The sequence below is a fragment of the Calypte anna genome, chromosome 5 (assembly GCF_003957555.1).
Source record: "Calypte anna isolate BGI_N300 chromosome 5, bCalAnn1_v1.p, whole genome shotgun sequence".
NCBI classification, from domain to species: Eukaryota; Metazoa; Chordata; class Aves; order Apodiformes; family Trochilidae; genus Calypte; species Calypte anna.
The window spans coordinates 3,872,685-3,886,876 of NC_044250.1; positions in this window are offsets into that span (position 1 = coordinate 3,872,685).

Sequence of the window (14,192 nt, forward strand, 5' to 3'; positions counted from 1 at the left end):
CACTGCAGTTTATGTGCTTGTACTGTATATTTTCACTGAAAGTGGTTTCAAAGATGATTTCAAGAAGCAAAGATTATAGTATTTTCTTAGTGATCTCTGAACTGCCATTAAAATAATGTTAGGACCATTTTTAAAGGACTAAGGTAAGAAAGAACTTCTTCCATTGGAATCTCCTTAACAAACTTTGGGTAATTTTATACCATATAATTTAGTGAAATACAAGCTTTTTTCCCTTTAACTGGAGTTCTACCAGTGGTAATGCCAATTTGGCAGAAAAATTGAAACTTTTACCCCACAAGCTGAAATTCTCCTGAAACACACCTGAAAAGAGCATGGGTGCTTGCAGCACCATTTCTTATTTAGGTGCTAAACTACAGGGTTTTTACCCTTTGATGGTGGTTTGTTGATTATATAACCTTGCTCATCTTCTGCAGGGCTTTTAAATGTGTAGCTAAGCTCTAAAACTGTTTGCCTGGTTCTACCCCTCAGAGAGCAGCTGAGCACGACAAACTTGGAAGCTCCTGGTCCTTTATTACTGAATGTCTCCTCAGTGTGCATCATGCTGGGGTTTCTAATAGGATTTCTCTGGGTCCACCTTAGTTTGACCTTTTAAATTCTGTCCTGTGGGCTGTGCTGTAATGAGAGAGATACAGTTTCTGTGATCCAGATAAAAACAAAGCCTCAACTTCAGATAGGTAAAGCTCCACAGAGGATTTGGAAAGCTAGTTTGGGGAGATACAGCTGCTAACAAAAAAAATAAGGTAGGCTACTAGTAAGTTTTTAAGTCATCTTGTTCTTTCAGGGCTGTCTCTCTAGTTATCTAACAGTGGCTGAAGTTCCTTGTAGTAATGACTTGTCATTTTCTTTCTCTGGTTTGAATTATTTGAAAATAAAAATTGCATGTCTACCAAGGTTTGTAGAATGTCACAGCCCAGCTGTGACTGACTTTCCGGAATAAGCCAGAAGAGCCCACACCCTTGCTGTGTGGGTACAGTTTAGGGGGTAAGTACAATTTACTACTGCTGTTACAACATGGATTAATTCTATAATAACAACATTTAAGAGTTTTCAAATGCAACAAAAAGTGATCTCCAGTTAAAAGACATATTATATTAGATGAGAAGGCGAGGGAAAACATAGGGGAAAGATAGCACTTAATGCTGTGATCACTGCAGATGAGTTGCATCAGGGTTTATGTGATTAAATAGGTTTAAAAAGCAGCCAGTTTATGTTTTATTTATGTAATTGAACTGGAACCTGAACAGTGGTTCTGTCTTCCAGGTTCAGGACAAGAATTTAAACACATATTGCTTGCTACATTATTCAACCTTGTGTGAAATTCATAGGTAGGTAATTAACTTCAGTTAAAAGCAGAATTTTTAATATCAAGCAACAAAGAAAGAAGGGACAAGAAGAAACTTTTCTGCTGGTGAGGTACTGTGCATGTAGAAATTGTTAATACAATATTTCAAAAGCTTGTGCTTTTGCAGTATGAAACTGTAAGCAAGAGTCTGTTCCCTGGTGTGAACCAACTGGTTCTGATTTTTTGTATCTACTTCACTAATTCTCATATACCAAGACAGAAACAAACTTCATTTATATCCCTTTCCAAATACCCAGAGTGTTACTCTGTTTCTTTGCCTTACAAATGCCTCTGTGTTCCCAGGACTCTCTGGACTCCTCCATCATTAATGGAAAAGATTCACCTCTGGAAAAACTGAACCAGGAAACAATCAACATAGAGATTTATAACAATTCTATTGTTGTTCCTGTAACAATCAGCCTAAGTAAAATAAAAGACTTAATGACAGCAATAACAAATTAAAGAGGAATAAAGCTTACTCAACATGTTAATTCTATTTTCCACTTGGGTCCTACTCAAAACACCAGTGGAAACTGAGTGAGAGCAAATTTTTCCCATGGAAAAAAACCCAAACTAAAGTTAGCCTTTTGTAAGTGAGAGCTACAACCCCAATAAAATTATTCTCCTTGGATTCAATTGGCAGACACTGAAATAATCCTGCTTTACATGGTGATTGAGAGTCTTTTCAAATTACCTTATTTTTTCTTGTAGAGAGAGCCAGGCTAAGCCCGGGGTGCCCATTTCCTCACAGGTTTTGTTCTTCCCCCTGCAGCATCTTGAGGCACGTCCTGGTCTCTGACACATAAAGGCCAGATTTTTGACTTGCATGAATTGAGAGGTTGCATCTGTACACAAAAGGAACGTGCAGTGAGTAAGGAGGATGTGGGATGATGCAAGTGCTTAGTAGACAGCCAAATCTGGGAAATTTCCACTGGTGAAAACCCATCTCATGGACAGAATGGAATATAATCTGTGCTATGTATGCTCCTCTTAGTATCATCACAGCTCAATTTTTACTTCAGCAGGTAATCATCACAGTCCATAATTTAAAAAATAAAAATCTGTACAGTTAGCCCAGTTCATCCATTACTATCCAAACAAATTAAATACATTTGCTTAGCTCTTTAGTACCTTCCCTCTCCAGCACAGCTATTTGCAGTAGTTTTCATTAGAAACTCAATCTTGCTAAGAATTGCCAACTCCTACTGCCTTATGTTTCCCTGAGTGTTGCAGTTTGTCTAGAAGGAGGTGTAGGATGGCAGGAAAGAAAGGGGGGCTGGTGGAAGACACCCCAGAAAACTACAGCTCCTAGGTGGCACATGCCACAAAGAGAGCCCCTTTGAAGGTGTGTTGACCCAGTCTGGGTAATGATGGTTTAAATAATTAAGCTTGAAATACAAGCAGGAGTCAGTAAGTAGAATTGAACTTTTATTAAGCCTTCTGATGAGTTATGCAAAGGGAGGTGCACTGAAGAGAGGGAATTTCTTAATAATATTGACTTGTGTCACAATGCTGGACATTCTTGAAGTGAAGTCTGCTCAGCTGGAAAATTGGATGTGAGGAGGGAGAACTTCTCTGCATCTCCTGTGTTACAGCTGCTCCATGCTGCTTGCTTGTGCATGAATGTAAATCCTTACCCTCAGAAGAGAACAGAGCAGGGAATGGTAATGTATGCATCTATGTTAATTTTGGGAGCATTGTGTGTTTAGAGCATTGAAGCTGTTATAGCTACAGAGAGCCCAGAATAGGTTTACCTTGGAGAATAACTCATCTTACACAGTGCCCCAAAGATAGAAATGAATCTTGCACTTGGTTTGCCTGGGAGTTTGTCCCCCTTGATGGGACCAGGTGATGGTGACCCTGGAGTGTGCAACCCACCTGGAGATGCGTGGCCCCAATCTTTTTTGTTCTTGTCTCCTAGAACAAACCAACATTTCTTGTAAAGAACAGCAAAGAGCCCCGGGGAACACACCTGAGGAAAATGGAAGGAGAGGGGTTTTGTGGAAATGTGCACAGGCCAATGAAGTTCAATACTGTCAGAAGATGCTGGCAAGCTCCTTTAACTATCAAAGCTGAGATCAAAATCTTCTGAAGTGCCTCATGATGTTAATTGTCTTTTTCTTTGCTGAAACAGATTTTTTCCTTTTTTTTTTTCCCCCAAAACTTTGTTTTTATGCAAAGTCTTTAGAATGTTTTAAGTGAAAGGTGATTGTTTTCTCTAACAGACTTTGTGAATATTATCTGTTCAGAATAACTCAATCTTTGTTTTAATATGTTAAAGGTGTTGTGCTTTTTCTCATTTTCCTTTATCAGAATCAAAAAACAACCACAGGCAGGGTGAGAGGCCGTGCAAGGGTGATGTTAGTCTCAGTTTTTCATGGTTTTTAGTCTTTTAATCTATTATTTTGGTCGGATCCTTTAAGTTAAAACCTAAGAGCAACATCTGGCTAAGTAATATACCAGGGAGTTGGGGTCGTGGTTCAGCCCAACCCTTAATGGAATTTTATGGTTTTCACCTAGAAGTGTTTTTTTCTGAATCACGTTTCATGCCTGACTTAATTCATCCATATGACAGTTAATTACTTTTGAAGTAATTGAGACATTATGGAAAGAAGTGTGTCAGAGAGCTGTCAACAGGAAAACCTTAGTAAAAGCAACAAGATGAGCTGATCTTCCAGTCCCTTTTTGTGGCTGCCACCTGAAAGCTTTGTGGCAGGTGGTGGGATAAGCGAGCAGTGGTTGAGCTGTTGTCACAGTCTCACCAGTTCTCTGTGCATGTGGATTTAGGGACTGTCCTGATAGTCTACAGAGCTGGGGGAAAAAACATTCAATAAGCTTACAGGTGGCTGTAATGAGTTTTTGATAAAATGCTATTTATTCATGTTTCTACCAGAACATGGTGGTTTTTCTTGAGTTCTGCTGTTGCTGCTCTGTGCCCACTCTGTGCTTGAATGTTTTTGATAACTTTAGGGGTTTGTACATCCTGTTATGGCACTATGAGCAAAATAGAAGCCATTCCAATTAATCAGTATGCCCAGCTAATACATTACCAGTATTATAAACCTTCTTTTTTCAGTGAATTCTGTTGTTGCCAGCCATGTTTTCAAAAGATTAGAGTGTAGCAATCCTTTGGAAGAAGATGGGAGACTAGGTAGATGTGCTTTTTTTTTGCATGAAATATTTTAAATACTCTCTTTCCAGAGCCTCTCACCTCTACCTGCTCTCCTCTACCTTCCATAAAGAATAAAATCTTACAATTACCCACCTGATATTTACCTTTTTGATAGGAGTGAAGCTGAATCAAGGAAAGAGATGCCTAAACCTAGCTGGTAACAAGAGTGCAAACTAAAGGGAAAGTAATTAAGAGACAAAAATTACCTACCTGGAACTTGGTATAATAATTAGCTCAACTTAGGACTCCATGAGGTTTTAAAAAGAGCCTTTTATGTTTTCCTGTATTTTGCAGAAGCCTCTGCAAGTCTTATTTCTTTTTCCTCTTCTCTCTCTACCAGCCTGTTGCAGCTGATGCTATTTCTCATGCTCAGTAGCATGGAAACAGAGGGGAGAGGATGAGCTCTCACCTGGAGGTTTTTTACAGGGGGTTGCACATGAATCTGACAAAAGGGCAGCTGGAGATGGAAGAGATGACATTTAATCTTTTTGTAGAGCACCCTCTGGGCTGCAGTTTGCACGATTGTGTGGGAATGTGCTATAGGTGTAGATAGTATTCTGGGTCCACGTGCAAACCTTCTAAGGTCTGTAGGTTTGGTGGTAGTGACATCAAAAGTAAATATTGTACATACACCTAGTCCTCTTTCTCTTGCCTGGGGTTTCCCAAGGGGAAGCTGTATGTCAGTTCCACTTCCCTGATGTAATTAATCTGTTTTGCAGCAGTTCTCTTTGATCTTACTAAACTAAAAATCTAAGAAAGCCTTTCCAGCCCTGAGTGAACACTGCTGACTGTTGCCTGATACAACACGAGCTGCTGGTAGTTTCCAGACCATCTCTGCAAAAGACATAATTCTGTCTTGAAGGTCTTTTTGCTGCACCTCCTTGGTGTCATTGCCATGCTGCTTTTGGTTGGGTTTTTTTGTTTGTTTGTTTGAGTTTGGGGCTTTTTCCCCATCTGTATCTGACACACACTCCTACACTGTGTTTATCTTGATCAAAACTGCAGTGAAGGATGTGTCTCTGTGTTCCTTTGCTTTCTTCAGGAGTTCTTTGGTTTTCCTCAGGATCAGGGTGATGCCTGAAATTTGTCTCTTTACTGCAGACCCAGCAGACTCAGTCCCTTTATGCCTGAAGTGAAACCAGTAATAAATGTCAATCCCAGCAGGAAGCTGAGAAAGGATGTCTGGCCAAGTTTTGTGCAGTTCTCTGGGTTAAAGTCTCCAGAGATCAAAATCCATTTCATTTGTCTGTCTAAATGCTATTGCTCAAAACTGAGTAGTGATTTGTTGTTCAAAGACAAGCAAATTGAGTAGAAAGAGGCAGGAGTCATCCTTTAGATCAAGGATGTCTGTGCTGTCTGGTTTGTAACAATTTCTGTAAAGTAACAACTGCTGCTCTGAAAAATTTCCTCTGACCGAGGAGAGATGAGAACAGACACTGAAGTAATTGGTTTGTCCAGGTGGATATATTGTGTACATCAGTGCAGTTATAAATTATCTTTGGTGTTTGACCACAGTTGCTCACCATGCCATGCAAGACCCTCATTTGAGTCAACTGGAGATTGTTTTACCTGTAGAATAAAACCTCATAGGAAAATTAAACCTCGTAAGAGATAATGTCTTTATTAGGAAAGGGTAAAGAAAGCTTGAATGAAGAAGGTTCTCAGGAGAACCTGGCTATTGAAATACCTCTGGTGATCATTTTTGTATCTCTTAGCATCTCACTGACAAGTGTAGGAATGAGCTGGGGAGGTCAGTACAAGGATGGTCATGACACTGAAGTTTGGCTTCAATATTCCATCACCTTAAGGAGATAGTGGATCCCCTTAAATTTTGGTTTGGTTTGGTTTGGTTTGGTTTGGTATGACCAAGGCATTAAGTGTATTTGGAGCTCAGTGTTGAAGGTACCCAGAATTCCAGGAGGTGAACTTCACAAAAGAGCTAAGTGCTCTTTTAAACAAATCTTGTACCTTGGGAGAGCACTCTCATCCTGATTACTTGCAAGTTTGTGCTCTAGAGAATGCTTAAAGTTGACTTCAATATGTAAACTAGCAGAAGCTTACCTGCTATTTCAGTTTTTAAGCAATTCAATGTCTTCATTTAAATCCCACACCCTAAATGGAATGCATTGAGATGTAGATAGTTGCAATGTAATTTTTTTTATTGTGAATATTGTCAGAGCTTTCAGAATTGAAGGTATGCTACAGTTCAAGTCTAGTTCAGCAACACCAGAAAAAAAGCCCAGTGGGATTACAGAGCATAGATCTCTGCTTAGTGTAGTGCAAACATGATGGGATTATGTAGCTTTGCCTAGCAGCTGAGAAGGCTTTGAGTAACAGCAGTGTGTACAAGCTGTAAGCCAGATTCTCTGCTGTGATGCCAGCCCCTTTGAGCCATCTGATGGTGTAATGGAGCTGAAAAGTGGCTGTGTAATATATCCCTCTGTCTTCTCTTCCTCAGCCACGGGGTAGTTCCCAACTGCCACGTGTTGGCATATCCAGCTCTCTCCTGCTCAAGGCATCGACCCTGAAGTGGGGGCTCTGTCTAAAGAGGATGTGGTTAGGTGAAGTTTTTCCATTAGTGGTTCCAAGTACACTGGGACCAGTTTGGTTCAGGAAAGGGAGTCATAGCTAACATCTTCCAAATTGGTGTTCAGTGAGAGAAGCTGTGGTTTAAGGTTTGCCTCTGGCATTGGTTCTTTGGCCAAAATAAAGTTAGATTTAACCTATAACCTTGAAATTTCACAGCTTCTGTGAAAGTCCTACAAGCCACTCACTGATTTAGAATGGCATCCCAGCATTGGGCTGGTAAGTCAACCCCTGGACAGGTGGCTTTCTTCATCTGGGATTTTTCTATGCTGATGGAGGGATCACAGTTTCGTTATTTCTGTATGGCAATCACTGTACTCAGTTCTCTGTGTAATGGGAAATTTCCCTTTTCACAGTGAAACAGGAAAAAAATTGAATGTGGAGCCCTCTGATTTAAGCAAACCAAGAACTTTCTATGAAAGGTCAAAGAAACAAAAATTCAAATTACTATCATGACTTGCCTTGTGAAATACTGGAGCAGTTACATTAGTATATATGTGTGTGTATATATATATATATATGATGCTTTTTTCTTAAAATGGGATCTTGTAGTCTGTGTTTTTGCTGACTCCAGGGAAAGCTTCCATGGCCTCAGCTGAGCATGCCATTATTTTTTTTTTATTCTTATTGGTATTGACTCATTAATCAAAAGTGAATAAGGCAGTGAGTGAAAGGTGTTGCAACGGGCTGGTTTTCTGCTAGAATCTGGTGTGTTTTCTGTATTATTTTCCTGGTGTCTGCTTGGGGCATCTGCCTAGAAAAGCACCCTTCAAATTTCCAATCTGGAGTCAAACCTGAGTGTTCACATGGTAACAAGTGTCCCAGATACCACCGTTCTGAGAATTTTTTATTTTTATTTTGGAGTGTTCTTTATTGTTACTGAGATTTAGCTGAGTTGATGGTTCATGGCTGAAAAATGGGACTGTTTGCTCTAGTTCTCCTTAAATACGTGCTCCTTTTAAAACCAAAAACGTTCTGTTGCAAAGTGAGTGTTTATACTGATGTTTATTATGCCCTGCATCGAGATGACTCCCTGTGGTTAAGGCAAATGTCTGGACAAATGAAGAAACATGCCTGTACGGGTTAAATAGCTGTTAGGAGCATAAACGCCTGGCCAGTGGTGCAGAAATTTCCTCCAGATGCTTCTGGTTTCCCCCCACCTGATCCCCCTCTCTTTTAATTTTCTGTTATTTGCAGTGGTCTCCACCGAAGGAGTTAAGTAGCTCAAGGAGCTGCCTTGTTTTTCACACGGATGATACCAGGTTTTGATAGTTGTCTGCCACTCCAGGGGCCATCCAGTGAGTTATATGGGTTAAGATAATAGGGAACAAACTCATCAGAAAGTGTACGGTGGAGCTAATAAATAGCAGGATGAGCCCGAGGCATTACACGGGAGGAAAATAACAGGTAATTATCACTTGAGAGGTTTTACAGTCTTTTCATTATTCGGACTTAATTATCAGAGAGGCAAAATATTGCAGCCTGATAAGATAGATCTTTGTGTTAAGAGAGGGTCCGAGCTCTCTGCTGGGGAAACCTGGTCAGTTGAATGAGGGCTGTAAAAAAACAGATATTTAGATAGCACGAAAAGAGAAATAGAAGAAATGGAAGGTCAAGTGTCACTTTGCAAAATCTGGTTTATTGACACCTGGCTTTGACTTCTAACTCAGCTGATCAAATGCAGTATTGTTGGCTTGGCGTTAGGTGTTACTGTAGTTAAATCGTTATAATGGTTTAAAACTGTTGTTGGTTATAAGAAAAAACGGGTTATTTTTTTCTTCCCAACATTTCTGTGTTGACCAAATCCGGAATTTCTCTGCAAGCTGTCACAGCCCTGGGTCAGGGCAGGTTTATTCACCAGGCAGCGGCTGGAGGTTCGCTTTGCATCCTCAGAGCCGAAGGGGATCTGCGGGTTTCTCGGGATGCGATTGACACTGCCCTTGGCTGCAGAGAGAGCTCTTGGCACTTACCGAGAACTTGCCTGAATTCAGTGTCACCTGCCCCTAAGTCTCACCAGGAGATTTTGGACTGCAAATCAAACCCACAGAGTGCGCGGTGCGGATTGAAGCGGCGCGTTTCACAGTGAACGTTTAGCACCGCCTTTAGCTAATTACTTTGAACAAAAAGGCTCTGTAATTGCAACCTTAACGGGGCATTTAAAGGCATTCCCGAGGTGACAAAAAAAAAGAGAAAAAAAAAAAAAAGAAAAAAGAAAAAAAGAAAGAAAGAAAAAAAAAAGCTGAGAGCAAGGAAAGGAGGGGAGGAAGGAAACCTCCCGCTAGCTGTATGAATTAATCTGCTGTGTGTCCTGCTTGACACAAGCTGATTTCCTTATCGAAGTGAGGAGCCCGGGACAAGCTGTGACTTCAGAGCACGGCACAGGCGGGAACCGCAAAGGCTGAGGTGGAAATCCTGGGAGAAAACCAGGAGGGAGGACGGGGGGGGGGGATGATGGAGCAGGGAAGAGGGTGTAGTTCCTTGCTGCGGCCGGATCCATCAAATTCAGGCGAACTTTGCAGTGGGAAAGAAGCAGCCAGCTTTAGGATTAATAGCTGCAATACTTAATCCAGCCATAAAAGTAGCCGGAGCGAGGGACGGGAACAGCGTGGGTGTCCCTCGGCGCGGTCTGGGTGTCATCGCCCGCTTCTGTCGTGACTTTTTTTTTTTTTTTCACGGCACGAATGCGCCGTTAAGGCAGGAGAAGTGCGTGATGTTAGGGATCGGTGGGACGAGGGGACAACCGGGGGCTGTGTGCCGGGCAGTCCCGGCACGGCCCCGACCTCCACTCATCCCTCCCGGCGGTGCCATCTCCCCCCGCCCTTGGTTTGCGTATTTGCTTACCTGCAAAAAGGGGGCAGGGGAAGAGAAAGGGAAGAAAAAAAAAAAAAAGAAATCAATTGTTATTTTTCAGCTTTGACACCGTAATTAAGACGAAGGGACTTGCTCGGCCGCTCCGTCGGCCGTGGAGGGCGCAGGTTTGCCGGCAGCCCTGCCTCCCCGGGCAGGGACCCCCTCCAGGCATGGCAGGCTTAGGTGGGGGGTGGGTGACACCCCCCCAACGGAAGGAGAGGGTGTTGTGTGTAAATAAGAGAAAATGTTTTAATCCAAACCCTTTTTCTCTGTAGTTTTCCCTCGGGTCCTTGGCTCCGCTCCTCAATGGGAGCCTCCGGCCGTGCCCCTCCAAGAGCCCCTTCCCTAGGGTACAGGGGAAATAGGGGTGCTCTTGCTTTTGCTGGAAGTAAAGGAGATCGATTCCTTTTCTCTAGGAGTGATATTTCGATTTCACGTTTCACTGCTGATGGAGAAAGCAAAAATATCGCTTAGCAAAGGACATGAAGTATGAATGTTGTCAATTTTTTGAGAAACAAACAAAGTCCCTGGGAATGCAAAATAGATCCGAGGATCTTTGCTACCAAAATACTTCCTGGACTGCTGTCTTGTCGCTTTCAATTTGGTCCTTGCCTTTAGAGGCATTAATGTAACCTGAAGGGCAGCATAACTAAGCTAACGACCCTGCTCCCTTCCCTGGCTCTGAACAGATTGGTTTGCAGCTGGAGGGGGCTTTGAGAAAGAAACACTGCAAAATAACATCGATTTCCCTCCCCCTCCAATAAAATGAGGGTCTTTATACCCCCCTCGATTTCTGAATAGCTCAGGGGAGGTTATAGGGTAGAAAAGAAGCAAAAGAGTGAATTTGAAGTGATAAACATACGGAGATCTACACACACACTGAGTGTGGGAAACCGTCTAGGTGTATAAATACTTCATATTATAACTATAGACCTATATAGCACAGGAATGTCCCCGTGCTTGAAGGTGTCCGAAGCCACAGGGTAATTAGCTAGCGGTGGCTGGGTTATAAACAGTTTCTGAAGCTGTTCTCTGAGGCAAAAACGTTTTTCAGTCAGGAGACAGGGTGTTGGGTTTTTTTTTCCAGCGAAACGATTTTCGCGGTTCTGCTTTGCTTTGTTTTCCCAGATCTCCTTGGCTTTCGTGGTGCTGTTAGTGACTCTTGCAGGTGAAATTCTGCTTCCAGCCGCAATGGGCAGGTGTCATGTGAAGGAGTTGGGCTGAATTGGAGCGGAGAGGGGTGTTGGATGCCTCCGCAGCATCACCTGCACGCAGAGCTGCAGCCCGGCGCTGCAGGCAGCTGCCTGCGGTGGAACAAAGCTCTTCAATCCCCCGCGCATGACGGCACCGGCTGGCCAGAGGCTTTGCAGAATTGTCTGCGAATTTTTGATTTACTCCTGGCGCTGAAACAAACGTTAGTAACCCGTAAAATCAAGGGAGGACGAGAAATGCGTGTGGTGCCGACGAGTTTAGCCCTCTCCTTCTCTCCCCTCCCCTGAATAGGTGCCCACTCACGTTGCTTACGTTAAAATACAGAATACTCTCTGGAAAAGCTGACGCTAGGAGAGTGTATGCGGAGAAACAGCATCTCTGACGCTGTAGCAACTAAGAAGGTTGCTTAGGAAACATCCCGATTTGCCACCACGCTTTTTGGTTTTGTCAGTGTGAAGGAAGTTACCTTGTGGGCAACAAATCTTTGAGAAAGCCCCTCAAGTAGTAAGTAACACGAAAGGTCATTGTGGGTGGATTACTCCGTTGTAAAAACAATTCTTGGTTAACACTTGGCCTTTAATGATGAGTAATATCCCCCTCATTCTGAACCATAAACGCTTCGGGGGGGTGGGGTGGCGGTACTTGACTGCAGTTGCCGTCATCTTTGATTCCACTGAACTGTTCCTAAGATAATTTTTATGAAAGAGAAGATTACCTTATTGTGTGCATCGTTTTCGTTTACTTAGGGCTGAGAGTTGCCCCCTACGAGGCACAGTAAAAACAGACGATAGTGTTGCCTGGTGCAACGAGAACAGGCGAGGCACAACTAAAATGTGTTTGTGTACTTTAAACACAGTGAACCTCTTTGTGTGTGTAGCTGTGTGGATATAGATAGATATATCTCAATGAAAATAGATAATTTATGTATAAATATATATATATAAATACTATTACAACGTCTAATCCAACTGTGAACTGCAGGAATGCGAGGGAGGGAAGGAGGGGAAAAAAAATTTAGTCACACACTACAATAACCGGGAGAGGGACAGAAATGGAAGGTTTCTCCCCATTTCCCTCTTGCTTTGGATGCAGTAGTACGTGTTTCTCACATGTTCCCGGTAATTACCAGCAAGAAAGTTCTTGCTGGCTTTGCTTTAGTAATCAGCCCCCTTATGAGTCACAGGGAACACGCAATCCCACTGCCGTGTGAGTGACAGCTAGCCGGCGCTCTGGCTTCTTCTTGTCCCTTTAAAATCTGAAACCAAGGGTAATGATTTATCAAACCCTTATTATCAAGAAAATGTCAAACGAAGGGCACCTTGCTATGCACTGACGCAAACCCAGTCTTTCCCAAGGAAGTATAGAAAGCTTTGCTCTAGACTCGGCAAAATCCAGTCTCTCCATTGCCAGTAGTGCTGTTTTTACCTCCACCGAGTCCATCCGCAGCTGGTTAAGACATGGTAAGTGCTGGCTTTCTTTCCTCTGATGCTGAAGGAAGGGCTGAAGGGAGGGAAGCTGTGCTGGAGGGGGAGCTGTCGGTGGTGCTGCCGGAGCTGTCCGCGGTGCTGCCCGCGCAGCGCGGGAATCCTGCGCTGCAAACCGCGGTAGGGCTGCGGACAGGGAGAGGGGGAGCAGGGGGAACGGTGAGACCCCGAAGTGTCCTGGCATAGTGTCCGAGTCCTTGGAGATTTTTATCCCTCGGCGGCGGCAGATGGGATTAGGACGGAGAGAAAACTTGCAACGGTAACGGTGGAAGGGAGTTTTGTGTGTTCACAAAGCTAATACTAAGTTGAGGGGAAAACTGGGGTTTGTCTGCGGATTGCTTGAGGTTTAAATTAATTTTAGAATGTTTAGATTATAAACATACATCTATAATGTTTTAAATATGATTTTGAAGTGGACAGAGAGTTGAGGGGTGTGGGGTTGTTGTCAGCTATCTGTTAAATGAATGCAGGAATGCTTAAAAAAATCTTTAGAGGTGTGCTAGCAGAAAGTATAAGAAAAATACTAGGGAAAGCTTGCTGTTATTGGTATTAATTCTGTTGTGATGGCGTGGTTATTTTTGCTTTCCACTGTCTTGCTGTTGGGTTTTGAATTGTGTAAGCCAGCTCAGAAATACCCACCAGCGCTATTTCACTTGTTTTTTAACATTTCCAGCTGCCTACAGGGCAGCTTATCTATTGCCTGTACTCTATAAAAAACAAAAGGAAAAGAAAAAAAAAACCAACCCGATGTGCAGCACTGTTGAATGACAGAAAGGAAATGGGGCGTAAAATTAAAGAATCTTTCTACACTGGTGATAGGGAAGGGAACATCCTACAATCGTGATGTGAAATCCAACGAGGTTTGGCTGCAGAGAGCTGTAGAAACACTTATTGAAACCCGAACTACGCTTTGTAGGCGCTGGTGAGGCTTTATTGTTTGTTATGATGTTTTTGTGTACCTTACTGTTTTCTCCCCCCCAATATTGATGCTGAATGTGAGAGGCCAAGCAAGGGAGCTGTGGTAAATAGAAATTCTGGGACACTTTTGTACCCAGATTTTCTAGCACACACATTCTGTGCACAGGGGAAAAAAATCGGTGGAATCTCTGCGATCTTGACACTTTTTACTCTTTTGGTAAAATATGTGAACTTATCGTTTTAGGATTACACCAGTCAAAGGGATATGAGCAAGCAGGTCATGAACAGTCCTGAAACCGGTGCTCCTGGACCCAATGAAGGTGCAGGAGCTGTAAGAATCAGCCCTGAAAATGAGCCTCAGAATACGCCAGCACAAGCCCCTGCCGCGATGGCCAGGCTTCCCAGATCTCTCTCTAACGACAACAAAACACTTCCCTTCGAAGAAGCTAAACCAAATGATTCTGAGAGGACCAAAGTCGGGATCTGCAAGCTCAGCAGCACCCCGGTGCAAGCCAACTCCACTCTCCGGAGGGAATCTGTGGAAACCTTTCCGTGCAAGCACGGCCCTGGGGCAGGGGCTGCCGGGCAAGCTGCTATCCCCCACTGC